Below are 19,370 nucleotides of genomic sequence, written 5' to 3' on the forward strand. Positions count from 1 at the left end.
GTGTTGGCAGACGGAGACGAGAGTGAGTTGAAGCAAGAGAAAAGAAGAAAAATGTAAATCCGAAAAAGCAAAATCCGTATGTAAAGCATTATCTGATGGCAGCTCTGTAGTACTTCCTCAGCTGCTGAAAACATATGTGGCTCGTTGGTCTAGGGGTATGATTCTCGCTTTGGGTGCGAGAGGTCCCGGGTTCAAATCCCGGACGAGCCCGTGTTTATCTTTTCTTAAATATTTATTGACACTCTAAAAAACATACACAGTTTGCCTCTGGACAATACAAAATATGTCCTGACGTAAATCTACCGCGTAGGAGATCTTTTCTCAGGGTGAGCTGTACAAATACACAGCGATAAGGCAGTGAGATCCTTAGCTTGTGTTTTTGCAGTGGCTGGTTCCCTCTGGGGTTGGAGACTTGCCACGTGGCCTGATGAGTTTTTGCTGAGCCTGGCAGCACTAAGAGGGATTAGACAAGGGAATAGCAGGAAGAAAAACAAAGCAAACGGAGGAGGAGTTAAGGGAGGGAGAACCAAGCTGGTGGGGAAAAAGAGCTCGTAGGGGAGAAGGAATCAAGAAGCGATGTCAGGAGGCTGTGGATAAAACAGGCCTTCTAGGGTAACCCTTACCCAGGGTGACATGTACCCCGTAGTGCAGGGCTCCCTGCAAGTCACCCAAGGGGCTCTTAGCTCCCCAAAGGGGGCTTTGAAAAGCTAGAAGTGGCATAACAGCAGGGCATAGAACCGGGGGGGCATGTTGTGGGGGGGGCAGCCTGCCAGGGTGGGGATCAGCTGGGACTTCCTGGGGGGAGCTCTGAAAGGGGAATTCGCGGGCCGTGGGAAGTGTTTTCAGGGCTCCTGGCAAAGAGCGCGGCCTGGAGGGGGGCGGTGTTTAAAGAGGGGCGCGGTAAGCAGCAGGGTTATTTTTGGGAAAGGGGTGCGGGGCCGGGCTGCCTGAACTGACTGCTTGGTACGGGAAGGAGGGAGGAATTTGGGTCACTTGAATGGAGACCTGCAGAGCATAATTAAGTGGATGCTTTGCTGCGGGAGAGTGTTGTTTTTGGGGGGAGGAGGAAGCAAGACTGATTATTTCTGCTATAGCTAGAGAAACACGGACAAAGCGCAGCAGAAATTTAGGGTTGGGGTGGGCGCGGGAGGGGAGGAGAGGCGAGTTAAGTCGTTCTTAGCTGCACACACGCGGATGGAGAAACAGTCATATTGTTACACACACAGCAATACAACTGCACCCGCACATATTGACAAGAATGCATCAACACTCCCACCCCCCAGCGCTGTTGCATACGGAAACTTGGGCAAATCAGTCTCTTGTGAAAACAGCTCATAGAGGTGCAGGCACACAAATCACACTGTGTTTTATAGTAAACAAAAAAAAAAACCCCTCACGTTAACATAGTCACACGCTAATCATGTACGGGCTGTGCAGGCAAAGCCATTCACTGCAAAACTGCAGGATAAATGCGTCACAGAGTTTTCACCCTATAAATTCTGCCTACAAATTGCCAGCATGTAGCTCAGTCCAATGGAATTATGTAGCATCCAAAGAAAGAACACTCACAGTAAAACACATTTAAGCGCAAATACACATAAACCACACAATACTAACACACACACACACACTAATCACGTTATTGTGCTTGCACACAGGGAGAGGTATTCGACACACAAACTATTAGTCTAACTAGCACAATGAGATCCTCATCTTGGATATCAGACGTTATCCTAGTAGAGGATAATAGTAATAATAAAACTGCAAATACAAAAATCATACGGGGAGGTGTGCACACACATCTATCAGAGACATAGACGTCACAATCATTCGTAAGTGCACAGGAAGGTATAAACCACAGATTAAGAAACAGAACCAAGCCCAGAGACTTTTTTCAAAAAGCAAAATCATACATAGGCACATAAAGACCATAAACATACACACACATACAAATATCACAGCAGTTAGTTAAGGAACGTTTGTGGGCACACAGTTTCACCATACACAAACACACATACAGACCAAAGTAACAGTTACAATCATCTGCCAACACAAAACCATTAACAACAACCAGTACAGTTGCTTGAAGGCATCAGTAAAGCAGCACTACTGAGAGCCTGGACATATCTAGAAGATAAAGGGGCAGCTTTTTTTTATGTGGGTTTCTGTAGTGTAGTGGTGATCACGTTCGCCTAACACGCGAAAGGTCCCTGGTTCGAAACCAGGCAGAAACAAGTGGGCTAATTTTGATGTGGTGCATAAGGAGGGGGGTAGGGTTTCTAAAGTAAGTTAAATTTATAAGAACTCGTTGCACAGAAGATTAAGGCTACACACTTGTGGCACCTCAGCTGATTCTTGTTTCTCTAATAACTTGTGTCTGACTGAAACACCGAGTACGTTGCATACAGGCCATTTGTACTTAGTTTAGGACTGGGAAAGAAAAACTCCGTCATCTCTCTTACATTTATCTTGCAGTGAATTGTTTTGCCTATAATGCCAAAGGGAAGGGAGCATTGTCTGTCATGAAGAAGTGACAGACAAAGCAGCTTTGCAGAGATCCATACAGAGCCCCCTGCTAATGCCCTGAATAGTTGCTGTGCTCTCTGGGCTGGAGAATAAATCCATAGCTGTCATGCACAGAGGATGTTCCACTTCGGATGTTTTTAGAGCTGTGAAAACTGTCTACAAACAGCACCTTCCTGAAAACTGACTCTCTCTTCAGGCAAGGTCAGTGTTCTCTGGGAGGGGGCTATCAGGCAAGTGCAAAAGCACTTTTGTCAGGCAGACAAAAGCAGTCTGGCAGCGGTGGGATTCGAACCCACGCCCCCGAAGAGACTGGAGCCTTAATCCAGCGCCTTAGACCGCTCGGCCACGCTACCGAACTGAAAATATTCTCCTCTGAATACCTCTTTCCTTGCTATAGTGCTCTGTGCGCTGCTGAAAAAAAAGTTTGTCAAAAGCAATCTGACAACGTGCTGCATGCGTCTCATTTTTAATACACAATAAAAAAGTATAGTTCTAATTACAGAAGCCATTTATTGTTCTTATTTTAATGTCAAACCTCTGCTGCCTATATCCCTGCTCGTGTATAAGGTAGATTGGCACACAAAGAAAACCAAACAACTGAAGTAATAAAAGATTTCCTTGATAATCCATAGTTACATTCTTTCAGATGTGAGAGCTTACTCTTGAGCTAGAAGGGCAGTGATCTGTCTTTTGACATAATTATTACAGACTGTATTTAAAAGAAAAAGGAGGAGGAGAGGAAGAGAGAGAGCTATTATTATTATTATTATTATTATTATTATTATCGGTTTTTCTACAGAACAGAATATCTACTCTCATCCTGTGTCTCTCTCTTTCCCCCCTCCAGTAGAAACTATCTGAGATATCAATGACAAACTATTTTAACACCTGAATGATTTTGCTAAATGGTAACTAAATGAAAAAGTGAGGGAAATTCCACTCCTTTTCATGATTATCTGCAGCCAATCCATTCACACTCTGCGTTTCACATGCCCCCAACGCTACCCACTGTCCTCCACTCACCCACATTCTGAATATTCTGCCTCTCATACACACACTTTCTTCTCTGCCCCTCACCTCCGTGTCTTCTATTACTGTTGTAATTACTCAGATCCCTCTTCTTATTTCACCTTCCATTCCTCTGCCTACAGCTAAGCACATGGGCTCAAGTAACTGCCTGTTTGCAAGTTGACCTGTTAGGGTACGTCTACACTACAGGATAATTTCGAATTAACTTAAACTGGTTTTATTAAACAGATATTATAAAGTTGATTGCACGCGTCCACACTAGGCACATTAATTCAGCGGTGTGCATCCATGGTCCGAGGCTAGCATCGATTTCCGGAGCGTTGCACTGTGGGTAGCTATCACTATGATTATCCGGCCAATAACTTCGATTTGCGGCCATACTAATCCTAAATCGATATGTTAATATTGATTTTAGCATTACTCCTCTCGTTGGGGAGGAGTACAGAAATCGATTTTAAGAGCCCTTTAAATCGATTTAAAGTGCATTGTAGTGTGGACGGGTACAGCGTTAAATCAATTTAAAGCTGTTAAAATCGGTTTAACGGCGTAATGTGGACCAGGCCTTAGTTATCATGTTATGCTATCTTTAGCTGAGACATTCTTTCTACAGTTCACGTTATTGGACTAGACCCAGCTCCTAAGTGTCACTGAAAGGTTTGATTTGACCTGTTTTGTTGCTGTTGTTTTAAGTGTCAAGCATCCTAGTATATTATATGTTATTCTCTGGTAGAAATCCCCTGATTGTTAGTGATGGGGAAATGGCCAAAAGTTTGAGCAATGTCTGCTTGAGGCATGAATTGGGTCCTAGGTGCCCTGAAAGCTCCCAGCAGGGTGACTTATCTATCAGTAAAAGGAGAATTATGTCCTTGCAATTTCAAATTTATCTCCACATAAAGAATTTTCTTTGTTTTGTTTTGTTGGGGTGAAGGAGGAGTGAATCAGAGAGACAGATAGATAGAATGAACAAATTTGTAGCTATAATAGGGCATTATATACTTACAAAGACTATGAGGCTGATGCATTTTTATTCAACATAAAGCACATCAACTCCAAGGACATAGTTTATTCCTGTCCAAAAGAAAAAATAGTTGTGATGTTTTTGAGTGGATTTATATTGTAAACTACAGTTAGCACCAGCTGTGATAAAATGAGGTAATGTACTCTAGGTAGACAATATTGTAACTAGTAGACTTGTGGAAGATGCAAATTTACTGTCATTTGACTTCAAAAAATGGCAGGCTAGAAGAATGTACTGATAGCTCTTGTTCACTTTTATAGGAAATCTGATAAGCCATTGTGGCAACAATAGGTCAACAAAACTTTGTTTCAAAGTTTCTGTTCTCTGTTATGCAAAAAACAAATTAGTCTTATAAGTGTGACAGTGACTGACTTTGCACTTTTTTTTTTGACTCGTTATAAGGAATTAAATCTGAGCTAAATTTGCAAATGCATGCATGGACACCATTCTCCTTTTGCTGGTTAGAATTTTATACTGATCTAAGAGCACTGCTTTATTCTAATGTGGTCCCATAATGTATTAAAAGCTCTGTGAGAACAAAGAAAGAAAGATAGATAGATAGATAGATAGATAGATAGATAGATAGATAGATAGATAGATAGATTTGGGAATTGCAGATATAAGATTATAAGATTCTTTCATGACTATTGGACTTTTAAAGCACTAAAAAGACAGGGAAATTGTGCACTGAAATTAAAAATACAAAAAAAATTTGCAAGTCTTAAGGAACTCAAGGTAGCTTAATTCTTCAGTGACACAAATCTCCTATTTTCCTTTGTTTCCTCTGTTCCTGACATCTTTGTAAGATAAAGTTTTAAAAAATATGATTTCAGGAGCCCATCTCTGTCTTTGGTAGGTTTTAATTAGCGAGACAAATATGGCTTTGTATTGAAAACTGATTTACCATCTTACGTTATCACCTTATCCATATATCGATGGACAGATTTTATCTAAGGAATAATCTATTGGAAGGGAATGGGATCCCATGATGAAAGTGTCTTATTTACTAATCCTCAGAATGCAAATTCTGGAGCACCACTCAGGCTTCCTCACAGACACTGTGCATGCTGTCGGGGGAGAGCTGAAATTGAAAGGACAAGTCTAAGGCCTGGTCTACACTAGACGTTTACATCAAATTTAGCAGTGTTAAACCGATTTAACCCTGCACCCGTCCACACAACAAAGCCCTTAATATCGATATAAAGGGCTCTTAAAACCGATTTCTGTACTCCTCCCTGACGAGGGGAGTAGCCCTGAAATCGGTATTGTCATGTCGGATTGGGGTAGTGTGGCCGCAATTCGACGGTATTGGCCTCCGGGCGGTAACCCACAGTGCACTATTGTGACCACTCTAGAAAGCAATCTGAACTTGGATCCACTGGCCAGGTAGACAGGAAAAGCCCGCCGAACTTTTGAATTTCATTTCCTATTTGCCCAGCGTGGAGCGCTGATCAGCACAAGTGACCATGCAGTCCCAAATCCAAAAAGAGCTCCAGCATAGACCATACGGGAGATACTGGATTTGATGGCTGTATGGGGAGACAAATCTGTTCTAGCAGAGCTCTGTTCCAGAAGACAAAATGCCAAAGCATTTGAAAAAATTTCAGGGATATGATAGACAGAGGCCACAGCAAGGACTCAGCACAGTGCTGCATGACAAGCGTAACGGAAAGCCAAAGAATCATATGGACGCTCATGGAGGGAGGGGGGACTGAGGACTCAAGCTATCCCACAATTCCTGCAGTCTCCGAAAAGTATTTGCATTCTTGGCTGAGCTCCCAATGGCTGAAGGGTCAAAAACATTGTTGCCAGTGGTTCAGGGAGTATGTCGTCAATTTACCGCCTTCCTCCCCCAAAGAAAAGGGAAAGAAATCATTTCTTGCCTCTTTTCAATGTCACTGTATGTCTACTGGATGCTGCTGGTAGATGGGGTGCTGCAGCACTAAACAGCAGCATCCTCTCCCCTCCCCTCCCCTCCCCTCCCGTAGATGGTACAGTACAATATGACTGATAGCTGTCCTTGTCATCATCCTGTGAGTGCTCCTGGCTGGCCTTGGTGAGGTCGGCCGGGGGTGCCTGGGCAAAAATAGGAATGACTCCCGGTTATTCCCTTCTTTAAGCTTTGTCTCCTGGAGTTTCAGTCCTGGCAGATGGTGCAATAGAGCTAGTAACTGTCCTCATCATAGCAGCTGGAGGCTGAGCTCCTCTCCACTCCCCCCCCTTTTCATGTCTAATGGAGATTCTGGACTATCATAGCAGAGGAAGGTTGTGGTCCTCTCCCCCCTCTCCCTTTAATAAGTAATGGAGATGTCCTGCTTGGAATATCATAGCAGCTGGAGGCTGCCTCCCCCTCACTTTATCTCACTAAAAATTCAGTGTTTCTTATTCCTGCATTCTTTACTACCTCATCACAAAAATGGGGGGATAGCTGCCATGATAGCCCAGGAGGAGTGTGGAAGAAAGGAAGCAATGGGTGGGGTTGTTGCAGGGGCACCCCCTAGAATGGCATGCAGCTCATCATTTCTGCGGGATCTCTGGGGCTCTGACACGGAGCAGCTGTGCTCTCTGGTTCTCTAGTAGACTTGCCCCATATTCTAGGCAGGACTGACTCTATTTTTAGACAAAACATAAAGAAGGGAATGACCTGGGAAGTCATTCTCATTTTTGTCCACGCACCCCCGGCTGACCTCAGTGAGGCCAGCCAGGAGCACCCATGACAGCAGCAGACGGTACAATATGACTGGTAACCGTCATCACCAATTTCCAAAGCAGCAGACGGTGCAATAGGGCTGGTAACCATCTCTGCTATCTTGCAAAGGCAAATGAATGCTGCTGTGTAGCACTGCAGTACCGCCTCTGTCAACAGCATCCAGTACACATACAGTGACAGTGAAAAAAGGCTAAACTACAGAAGAAGTTCAGAAAGTGAAGATGCTTTCTAGTCCTGAAGGACTTGGGCACTTTTGAGTGTTGGAGGAGAGAAGGTAGGTTCTAGGAAAAGGAAATCTGGCCAGAGAATGTATCCACTTAGTCAAAAAGAAATAAATGGCAGTAGAAAGGTGAACATGGAAAATAGGCAACTGAATTCACAGAAAGTCATAAGAGAGAGACAAGGTAGGTGAGGTAATACCTTTTATTGGCCCAACTTCTGTTGGTGAAGAGAGAAGCTTTCGAGCTTCACAGAGCTGTTCTTCAAGTTCTTTAGCAACAGAAGTTGGGCCAATAAAAGAGACTACTCCAATCACCTTATCACTCTCACAAATTAACAAAACTAAAACTGTGGTAAGAGGCAAGAATTGTTCAGCTAAAATTTTTAAATAGTTGGCTCGTTGGTCTAGGGGTATGATTCTCGCTTTGGGTGCGAGAGGTCCCGGGTTCAAATCCCGGACGAGCCCTCTTTTCTTTGAAGAAAATCGTGGTCTTGTCTTTAGAACATTTTCTTTTTTTTTATTTTCTAGCTAATCAGCTCAGTTTCGACAATCTCTATTACCATAAAACCTAGTGGGTGATAGTGACAATACAGGAGCAGTGTGTCTGTTCAGTGCAAGTTACATGAGCCTTGATTTGGGGTTTTAAAAAGCTAAATCTTCCCAGCCTACACACAGCTAAAAGCGATTGGAGTTTCAGGCCCTGTTGGAAAAAGAAGCAGCTGTTTGTTCTCCTGGTTGAGTTTCCTGGTGCCTTGCGAGACCCTGTTTCTCTCAGTTGCTGGCCCTTTGCCACTGCTTGCTAGTCATCTGCTACTCTCATTGCAGAAAAAGGGAGCAGCAGGGGATTGTGAAATAGACCAGGGCAACATGATTGTCTGTTCTGTTCATGTCCTGTGAAGCACCTGGTGTTAGCCACTGTTGGTAGACAGGATACTAGGCTAGATGGGCCTTTGGTCTGACCCAGTCTGGCTGTTCTTATCAAAGCCAGCTGTCTGCTGGTGTGACCTGGTGATTCCTTTTTGTTTCAGAACCCATGGGATTTGGAGGGGCGGTGTCTCCCCACCACCATAAAATGCACAGGTGAGGGAGAGAGGGTTAGAACAGGGAAGAGGAGCTGTGAGAGAGGTGCCTCAGCCAAAACCCATTGCAGTGAATGGGGAGAATCTGGAACAGCACCTTACAAAACTTAAGAGGCAGCACACCCATTCGGTTCATTCCCCATGGAGCACCTAGCATTGGCCACTGTCAGGACACTGGGCTAGATGAGCCATTGGTCTGACACAGTCTGGCTGTTCTTGTTTTTATGTTGAATACTATGGAGGAATTATGGAAGCAGGCTGTAGAAAGAGGTCGATGGGGAGATGAAGCGGAGAGTTCTGGGGTTCTGGAGGAAGTGAGTGGACACAGAGATGCTGCATCATCAGTAGGGCCCTACCAAATTCATGGCCATGAAAAACGTATCACGGTTCATGAAATCTGGTTTTGTGTGCTTTTACCCTATACTATATAGATTTCATTGGTGAGACCAGTCTTTCTCAAGTTGTGGGTCCTGACCCAAAAGGGAGGTGTACGGGGCGGTTACAAGGTCATTGTAAGGATGTCGTGGTATTGCCAACCTTACCTCTGCACTGCTTTCAGAGCTGGGTAGCCAGAGAGTGTTGGCTTCTGACCAAGGGCCCAGCTCTGAAGGCAGCAGCACAGAAGTAAGGGTGACAATCCCATACCATGCCATTCTTACTTCTCATTGCTGCTGGCGGTGGCTCTGCCTTCAGAGCTGGGCTCTTGGCCAGCAGCTGCCACTCTCTAGTCACCTAGCTGTGACGGCAGCACCACCAGCAGCAGCAGCGCAGAAGTATGGGTAGCTAAATCTCCAGAGTACCACCACTTCATCTCACATGGTCTCATCTGTCTCCCTGGAAATACACCTGAAGTCATGCACTCTCAGATTCATGCTCACACAAAACTACACCTGGAGAAAAAATACAATTAAAAAAATCAAAAAAGAGAAGGCCACACCATTTCACATTCTAACGTCTACACTACAGCATAATTTCGAATTAACTTAAACTGGTTTTATAAAACAGATATTATAAAGTTGATTTTATGCATCCACACTAGGCACATTAATTCGGTGGTGTGTGTCCATGGTCCTAGGCTACCATCGATTTCCGGAGCGTTGCACTATGGGTAGCTATCCCGTAGCTATCCCATAGTTCCCACAGTCTTCCCTGACCCTTGGAATTCTGGGTTAATAGCCCAGTGCCTGATGGGGCAAAAATCATTGTCGCGGGTGGTTCTGGGTACAGCCTCACCCCTCCCTTCCTGAAAGCAGCAGACAGCCATTTCGCGCCTTTTTTACTGGGTGAACTGAGCAACCGCCATAGCACAGCAAGCATGGACCCTGCTCAGCTCAGTAGCACGATCGTGGACATTGTAAACACCTCACGCATTCTCGTGCTGTCTATGGTGAACCATGAACTGCAAACGCAGGAGAGGAGGAGGCAGCTACGGCAGCTACAGCAGCGCGGCGATGAGAATGATGAGGACATGGACACTGATTTCTCCCTAACTGCGGGCCCCCGTGCTTTGGAGCTCCTGCTGGTAATGGGGGAGATTCTACCCATTGAACGCCGATTTTGGGCCCGGGAAACAAGCACAGACTGGTGGGACTGCATAGTTTTGCAGGTTGGGATGATTCGCAGTGGCTGCGGAACTTTCGCAAACGTAAGAGCACTTTCTTTGAACTTTGTGACATGCTTTCCCCTGCCCTGAAACGCCATAATACCAGGGTGAGAGCAGCCCTCACAGTGGAGAAGCGAGTGGCAATAGCCCTCTGGAAGCTTGCAATGCCAGACAGTTACCGGTCAGTCAGGAATCAATTTGGAGTGGGAAAATCTACTGTGGGGGCTGCTGTGTTGCAAGTAGCCAAAGCAATCATTAAGCTGCTGCTACGAAAGGTTGTGACTCTGGGAAACGTGCAGGTCATAATGAATGGCTTTGCTGCAATGGGATTCCCTAACTGTGGGAGGGCGATAGATGGAACCCATATCCCTATCTTGGCACTGGAGCACCAGGGCACCCAGTACATAAACCAGAAGGGTTACTTTTCAATGGTGCTGCAAGCACTGGTGGATCACAAAGGACATTTCACCAACATCCACGTGGGATGGCCAGGAAGGATTCATGACGCTCGCATCTTCAGAAGCACTGCTCTGTTTAAACGGCTGCAGTAAGGGACTTACTTCCCGGACCAGAAAATAACAGTTGGGGATGTTGAAATGCCTGTCGTTATCCTGGGTGACCCAGCCTACCCCTTGATGCCATGGCTCATGAAGCCGTACACAGGCAGCCTGGACAGTAGTCAGGAGCTGTTCAACTACAGGCTGAGCAAGTGCAGAATGGTGGTAGAATGTGCATTTGGCCGTTTAAAAGCCCGCTGGAGAACGTTACTCACTCGCTCAGACCTCAGCCAAACCAATGTCCCCTTTGTTATTGCTGCTTGCTGTGTGCTCCACAATCTCTGTGAGAGTAAGGGGGAGACCTTTATGGCGGGGTGGGAGGCTGAGGCAAATCACCTGGCCGCTGATTACGCGCAGCCAGACACCAGGGCGATTAGAAGAGCTCACCAGGAAGTGGTGCGCATCGGAGAAGCCTTGAAAACGAGTTTCATCACTGGCCAGGGTACGGTGTGACTGTTGTGTTTGTTTCCCCTTCATGAACCTCCCCCCCTTTATTGACTCCTTCTGTAAGCAACCCACCCTCCACCTTCAATTACAGCTTGCTTCTGGAAATAAAGTTACTATCGTTTAAAAAGCATGTATTCTTTATTAAGAGTCATTCCCTGTAAGCAACCCACCCTCCCCCTTCGATTACAGCTTGCTTATGGAAATAAAATTACTATCATTTAAGAAGCATGTAATTATAAAAAGAGGCAAAGAATTAACAAGGTATCACAGGTGTGGTTTGGGAGGAGGATAGGAGGGAAGAAAAAGGCCATTAAGGACATTTCAATGTAATGACAGCCTTTTGGTTGGACTGTCCATGGGGGTGGAGTGGGTAGGTGCAGAAAGCCTTCCCCCACGCGTTCTTACACGTCTGGGTATGGAAGATATGGAACATGGTGAGTACTGAGGGTGGTTAAACATGGGCTGGAGCGGCACTCTGTGACCCCGCTGCTCTTCCTGAAGATCCACCAGACATCGGAGGATGTCAGTTTGATCACGCAGCAGCTCCAGCGTTGCATCCCGCCACCGCTGATCTTCCTGCCTACACCTCTGATCTTCCTGCCGCCACCTCTCATCTCGAGCGTCTCTCCTATCCTCACGTTGGTCCCTCTTGTTCTCACGTTCACTGGCATCTTTCCTGTACTTTGCTACCACATCCTTCCACTCCTCCAGATGAGCTCTTTCATTGCGGGTTACTGCCATGATTTCTGTGAACATTTCATCTCGTGTCCTCTTCTTCCTCCGCCTTATCTGAGCTAGCCTTAGGGATGGAGGCTTGAAAAATTTGCAGCTGCATGAGTGGGGGAAAATAGTGATAGAAGGATTATAAAAGATACATTTCACAGAACAATGGTTATACTCTTTCACAGTGAACAACACTATTCACCTTACATAGCACATGTGATTTCAAGACAAGGTCGCATTTGGATTCTTTTAGTATTGAGTGCCTGCGGCTGTGGTGTAACAGATCAACACAGATGCAGGTCCGGGCATCACAATTCAGCTTGCATGCGGTCATGGTAAGGCATACAAAGAGGCATATAGCTTCTCCCTGTGCTGCTTCTTTTACAAGAAGCAGCAGACGCCAAACCCTAACCCTAACACTGGAATTGCTTTACCCCTCCCCTCACCGCATGGCTGGTATAATGGCAGACACTGCTAATCACTCCCCTCTTTCTCCTCCCCCCTCCCCCCACCGCATGGCTGGTAGCTGGGAAGATTCCTGCTGGTCAAACGCTAAAAAGCTCATCGCCATTAACCCTCCTCCCCTCCCCCAGCTTGGCTACCTGCAAGGAAGGATTTCTTTTAAGCAACAGGCAAGCAGCCCAGTAGGAATGGCCATCTCTGCCCCCTTAATAAAATTCCTTAATTTCAACCAGGTTACCATGAACGATATCACTCTGCTGAGGATAACAGAGAGAGATAAAGAACGGATATTTCTTGAATGCCTGCAATCACTGGGACCATACGCAGCTATGCTTTGTCATGCAATGATACCCGATTACTTGCTACATGCATGGCGTGGTAAAGTGTCCTACCATGGTGGACGGAACAAGGCTGCCTTGCCCAGAAACCTTCTGCAAAGGCTTTTGGTGTACCTCCAGGAGAGCTTCATGGAGATGTCCCTGGAGGATTTCCGCTCCATCCCCAGACTTGTTAACAAACTGTTCCAGTAACTTTACTGCTTGCTAATGCATGCCAAACACTCATGGCAAATCAATCATTAAAAAACGCTTGCTTTTAAATTATCTTTTATATTTACAAAGGTACACTCACCAGAGGTCGCTTCCATGGCTTCACTGTCTGGGCTAGTGGTTTGGGAGGGCTGGGACGGTAATTCCGTCTGGGTCACAAAAAGCTCCTGGCTGTTGGGGAGAATGGAGTGCTGTGTGCGCAAGCTCTTCCTCCTCTTCCTCCTCGTCATCTTCCCCCTCCGCTGAATCCTCATCCATGGTTGAGATTATAACCCCCACCTCGGAATCCACGGACAAGGGGGGGGTAGTAGTGGCACAGCCCCCTAAAATTGCACGCAGCTCAGCGTAGAAGCGGCATGTTTTTGGCCCTGATCCGGATCTGCCGTTTTCTGCTTTGGTTTTCTGGTAGGCTTGTCTGAGCTCCTTCACTTTCACTCTGCACTGCACTGAGTCCCTGCTGTGGCCTCTCTCCGTCACAATATTGGAAATTTTTTCAAAAGTTTTTTCATTTTGTCTTTTGGAAGGCAGTTCTGTTAGCACTGAATCCTCTCCCCATATAGCAATAAGATCCAGTACCTCTCGTGCGGTCCATGCGGGTGCTCTTTTTCTATTCTCAGGAGACTGCATTGTTACCTGTGCTGATGAGCTCTGCATGGTCACCTGTGCTGATGAGAGCTCCACGCTGGCTAAACAGGAAATGCAATTCAAAAGTTCGCAGGGCTTTTCCTGTATACCTGGCCAGTGCATTAGAGTTCAGTTACCTGTCCAGAGCAGTCACTGGTGCACTGTAGGATACTGCCCGGAGGCCAATAACTTCAATTTGCGGCCACACTAACCCTAAATCGATATGCTAATATCAATTTTAGCGTTACTCCTCTCATTGGGGAGGAGTACAGAAATCGATTTTAAGAGCCCTTTAAATCGATTTAAAGTGCATTGTAGTGTGGACGGGTACAGCGTTAAATCGATTTATCGCTGTTAAAATTGATTTAACTGCATAGTGTGGACCAGGCCTGAGAGGCTTCACACATATACCAGGTCTAACTTCATCCAGAAGGGGGCAGTACACACACAACTGAGCTTAACCTATTCCATTAACAAAGGTTAGACTACGGAGGGGTATAAGAACCAGGTTTGTTTCTGTAGTGTAGTTGTTATCACATTTGCTTAACACACAAAAGGTCCCTGGTTTGAAACCAGGCAGAAACACACAGCTCTTTTTTGCAGAGGTCACTTTACTCGTATGTCTTAAACTAATAACTTTTCTTTTTTAAGAGCCTGCAAAATACTCTTTTTTATGCAATCTCAAGAGCTGTTTGAACTTATAAAATGGGCTCAATCATGTTACAATATATGAGCCAAAGTTATCTTGCCACAGTGATATCCTGGAAAATTGTTTACATATATATTTAGATTACAATGTTACAAAAGAAAAGGTGGCTAAGAAATACATTGTAAAAAAAAGGGGGGCCTTTGGGACAGATTGTGATCTCATTTACACTGGGCTAAGTTATTAAACTCTCCATTTAGTATTATTATTAGTAGTAATAGTACTAGTCATCATCATAGGTCTAGAACTCCTACTCAGAACCAGTGCTAGGTATGGTAAACACAGAATAAATACAGGCGAGTCTCATTTTACGCACATTTAACATGCACAAATTCAGCTTTGCGTGGTTGGCAAAAACAAAACAAAAAAAAGAGAAAAATAACAATTTTAATACTGTACCTGTAGTGCGGGTGATTCCGCCTGCCATTACACTCAATGTAATTTTGACTATACACGATTTTCGCTTTACGTGCTGACAGCAGAACGTAACCCCAGTGTAAGATGAGACTCGCCTGTAGTGTTGCTGTGGCCATGTTGGTCCCAGAAATAAAGTGGGTGAAGTAATATCTTTTATTGGACCAACTTGTAGTAGTGAGAGAGACACACTTTGGAGCTTATACAGAGCTCTTCTTCAGATTGCGTAAGCGCAAAAGCATGTCTTTCTCACCTACAGAGGTTGGTCCAATAAAAGATATCACCTCCCCTGTCTTGTCTTCCACAGAACAAATAGTTCTTGCCCCCAAAGAACTTACCATCTAGAGGTCAGTGTGAGAAGAAAATCAACCTCAATGACTGGGGCTGAGAAAGGGGACTAAATGACCTTGTCATAGTCCACGCCCCTCGGATCAGGGCCACGTGGGCTATAGGTCACCAGCTGTAAAGCAGCCCTTCAGTGCAGGACTGCATGGCCTAGCGGTCAGAGTCTATAGTACCCCCTTCGGTGCAGGGCAGCCTGGCCTAGTGGCCAGAGTCTATAGCGCTCCCTTCGGTGCAGGGCAGCGTGGCCTAGCAGCCAGAGTCTATAGCGCCACCCTTCGGTGCAGGGCAGCATGGCCTAGCAGTCAGAGTCTATAGTGCCACCCTTTGGGGCAGGGCAGTGTGGCCTTATGATCAGAGTCTATGGAGCCACCTTTTGCTACACGGCAGTGGGGCCTGATGGCCAAAGTCCATAAAGCAACCCTTTGGCGTAGGGTAGTGTGGTTTAGTGGCACATAGCGTTGGAGTGTGGCAGTCCTGGTAGGGGGCCCAGGCCCACCCAACTCCACCGGGCCCCAACCCAGAGCCCTAACAGTGGCATAGCGGCTTGCCACTGACTCAGTGGGGGCATCCTACTGAAACACGTTGAGCTTCCCCGGGCGGGAGGTTCACTCCATCACCCTCCCTGGGTCACTTCCTACCAGAGTCTGTGTTGGGGTTTCCCATGAGATGATGGGTCCTCTGTGTTCAGCAGGGCTGGTCGTCTCCAGGGTTTCCTCCAGTCTCTGGGGTACAGGTAGGCTGTGGACAGCTTTGATTCCCAGCGCATCAGAGGCTGTGGCTGGCCTTTCGCTGGAGCTTCCCAGGCAGATTCTTCCCCTGCGGCCTCCAGTCCAGAATGAGCTGGTCTCTCTCTCTTTATACTACTAGAGCACTTGGAGCATGCCCAATCTTGCCAGGGGAGCAGGACTTCTGATGTCAATACCTGGGGCTTAACCTTGTCTGGACTAGTGCGGGGTAAGTGGACCCCGTCACAGACCTGTTTCAGAGTGGTAGCCACGTTAATCTGTATCAGCAAAAAGAACGAGGAGTACTTGTGGCACCTTAGAGACTAACAAATGTATTTGAGCATAAGCTTTCATGGGCTAAAGCCCACTTCACTGGATGCATGCAGTGGAAAATACAATAGAAAGATATCTATATCTATATCTATATCTATATCTGAGAACATGAAAAAATGGGTGTTGCAATACACATTCTAATGAGACTAATCGATTAAGGTGGACTATTATCATAAGGAGAAAAAAAACTTATGTAGTGATAATCAGGATGGCCCATTTCAAACAGTTGACAAGAAGGTGTGAGTAACAGGAGGGGGAGAACAGGAGTACTTGTGGCACCTTAGAGACTAACGAATTTATTTGAGCATAAGGTTTCGTGGGCTAAAACCCACTTCATCAGATGCATGCAGTGGAAAATACAGTAGGAAGAGATATATACACAGAGAATATGAAACAATGTTTTTTACCATACACACTATAATGAGAGTGATCAGATAATTTTAACTATTACCAGCAGGTGAGGAAAAAAAAAGAACTTTTTGAAGTGGTTGTCATAAACAGATAGCTATGGGTTAATGTCTCTTTCACCTATAAAGGGTTAACAAACAGTGACCTGCAAACACCTGACCAGAGGACCAATCAGGAGACAAGATACTTTCAAATCTTGTGGAGGGAAGCCTTTGTTTGTGGGTTTTGGGTTTGGCTTTGTTCTCTCTGGGTCCTGGACGGGATTAGAGGTGCAACCAGGTTTCTGCCAATCTCCTTGCTACAGTCTTTTATCTATTCAGAATTGTAAGTAAGAAAAGGCAGTCATAGTCTTTTAATTTGTTTTTTTTTTTCTATTTGCATATGCATACTTGCTGGAAGTAGCTTAAATTGTGTTTCTGCTGGAGAAAGTTTATTTCTATTGTTTATAAGTTGAAAGACCCTGTAACTTTTTACCATCTAAAGTGCAGAAATAAACCTTTTACTTTTTCTTTCTTTTTTATTAAAAGTTTTGCTTTTTAAGACAGGTTTAATTTTTTCCTCCTAGTTAAGGTTCAAGGGAATTGGTGGGGAGAAGGGAAGGATAAATGTTCTCTTTCTGTTGATGTAAGCAGAGTCAGGATAAGCTCTACCCTGACATCTGGTGGAAAGAATTTCAGAGAGTGTATTTGCATAGGCACGCCTACCCTATCCCAGACTGCCGAGCTGTGGGACTGCTTGGTGACAAATGACTCACCCTCAGTTGGGTGGTACTTGCTAGACAAGGGACATGGGTTCCAAACCCAGTGAATTGAGAGAGAGAGGCTGGGGACAGGTATCTGTGCCTGGTGGTGCAGTTGCCCTGTGGAGCCAGAAGCACCAGTTCCACCCCCTTCTCTCTCCACTGTGGAATGTCAGAGTTGATTTTTTTTATTCCCTCAAGAATCTAAATACAGGTTACTGAGCTGAATTCACCTTGGGCTAACGGTGCACTAGCACTGGAGCTCCCCTGCTGAGAGCTGTGCTAACTAGTGAGGGAGCCTGAAGATATGCTGTGGAACAGAGCGGCTGGTGGAGTGGAGTGGAGCAGTTGGGGGGATGGCTGGAGTGGATCACGGGACAGCTGGTGGCAGCGGAGCGGCTGGCAGAGCGGAGTAGCTGTGGGACGGGTGGAGCGGCCCACAGAGTGAGCGGAGCCGAGCAGTTTGCAGGGAGAACTGGAGCAGCTGGTGGAGCGGAGCAGTTTCTGAGGACGGCTGGAGGAGCAGAGTGGAGTGGCTGGTGAAGCGGAGCAGTTCGTGGAGAAGGCGGAAGCAGAACCCACGGAGAGGCAGGGCAGTTGGCCCCGGACCACGTAAGGTGCCCCTTTCTACCCAGGCTGGGGGGGACCTCTACAGATAAACTCTCGAACTCTGGGGTGGCATTGACCAGAGACTTTTGGGTTGTTGGACTTTGGGGTGATTGGACTTAAAACCCTGAGGGGAAAAAGGACAGTGCCAAACGTACTTGGAGGTGGGTTTTTGTTTATGGTTTGTGTTATAACCCTGTTTGTGGTGTTTCTCCAATGGGATGCCGCATTGATTCCTTCCATTATTAAAAAGATTTTGCCACACTCAGACTCCGTGCTTGCGAGAGGGGAAGTATTGCCTCCTAGAGGCGCCCAGGGGGGTGTGATATGTGAGTGTCCCAGGTCACTGGGTGGGGGCTCGAGCCGGTTATGCATTGTGTTACTGAAACGGAACCCCTGGATAATGAACCCAGCCCTTGTTGCTGCCAACTCAGAGGGGCAGAAGGGTTACAGTTATATTCACGCAGCTTGTATTGCCTATGGGTGAGGGGGAAGATAACACTCCTCTTGGTGTGGTGATTCAAGAAGTTGAATCAGGCGATCTCCTAGTGTTCCCAGGGCGGGAAGGAGCTGGGAGGAAGAAGGGAGGGGGAAGGGAATGGTTTATTTCCTTTTGTTGTGAGACTCAAGGAATCTGGGTCTTGGGGTCCCCTGGGAAGGTTTTGGGGGGACCAGAGGGTATCAGGCCCTAAAAATTCCTGATTGGTGGCAGCGCTACAAAATCTAAGCTGGTAATTAAGGTTAGAGGACTTTATGCTAGTACCCATATCCTGGACGCTAAGGTCCAGATTTGGGAATTATATTTGACAGTGGTAATCAAAATGGCCCATTTCCAGAAATTGACAAGAAGGTGTGAGGAACGGTGGAGGTGGGGGTGGGGATAAATATGGGGAAATAATTTTTACCTTGTGTAATGACCCATCCACTCCCAGTCTTTATTCAAGCCTAATTTAATGGCGTCCAGTTTGCAAATTAATTCCAATTCAGCAGTCTCTCATTGAAGTCTGTTTTTGAAGTTTTTTTGTTGTAATGTGACTTTTAGGTTTGTAACTGAGTGATCAGGGTGGCTGAAGTGTTCTCTGACTGGTTTTTGAATGTTATAATTCTTGACATTTGATTTTATCTATTCAGGGGACACCATCATAGGACCTAATCACATCAGCCACACTATCAGAGGCTTGCTCACCTGCACATCTACCAATGTGATCTATGTCATCATGTGCCAGCATGCCCCTCTGCCATGTACATTGGCCAAACCGGACAGTGTCTACGCAAAAAGAATAAATGGACACTTCAAAATCAGACTGTGTTTACCAGATGTACCAGGCCTTGGATTAGAGCCTCCTTCAGCACACAGAGACCACCTCATCTGGTTTACCCTTCTTACATAGCTCAGTGATGGGGGCAGCCCAGCACCCTCTTCACCTGGGACATGTTCCTCCCAGGTCTGGCTAAAGACACAGAAATCATCAATGTATCCCAGGGCCAAATTCTGCACCTCCCTCAGTAAACGATCCACCCAGCGCTGGGAGGTGGCCGATGCCCCTT

General features: G+C 46.0%; 5 non-coding genes across 5 annotated transcripts; 4 read left to right on the forward strand and 1 right to left on the reverse strand.

Moving 5' to 3' along the window:
• Positions 1 to 138: 138 nt before the first annotated feature.
• TRNAP-UGG lies at positions 139 to 210 on the forward strand. Its single transcript has one exon. It is a non-coding gene; the product is annotated as a tRNA-Pro (tRNA).
• Positions 211 to 2,161: 1,951 nt separating this feature from the next.
• On the forward strand, positions 2,162 to 2,234 carry TRNAV-AAC. The gene has a single exon. It is a non-coding gene; the product is annotated as a tRNA-Val (tRNA).
• A 563-nt stretch (positions 2,235 to 2,797) lies between these two features.
• TRNAL-AAG lies at positions 2,798 to 2,879 on the reverse strand. The gene has a single exon. It is a non-coding gene; the product is annotated as a tRNA-Leu (tRNA).
• Positions 2,880 to 7,896: 5,017 nt separating this feature from the next.
• On the forward strand, positions 7,897 to 7,968 carry TRNAP-UGG. Its single transcript has one exon. It is a non-coding gene; the product is annotated as a tRNA-Pro (tRNA).
• A 6,090-nt stretch (positions 7,969 to 14,058) lies between these two features.
• Positions 14,059 to 14,131, forward strand: TRNAV-AAC. The gene has a single exon. It is a non-coding gene; the product is annotated as a tRNA-Val (tRNA).
• The last annotated feature ends 5,239 nt before the right edge of the window (positions 14,132 to 19,370 follow it).

The sequence above is a fragment of the Gopherus evgoodei genome, unplaced genomic scaffold (genome assembly GCF_007399415.2).
Source record: "Gopherus evgoodei ecotype Sinaloan lineage unplaced genomic scaffold, rGopEvg1_v1.p scaffold_33_arrow_ctg1, whole genome shotgun sequence".
In the NCBI taxonomy this organism is placed as follows: Eukaryota; Metazoa; Chordata; order Testudines; family Testudinidae; genus Gopherus; species Gopherus evgoodei.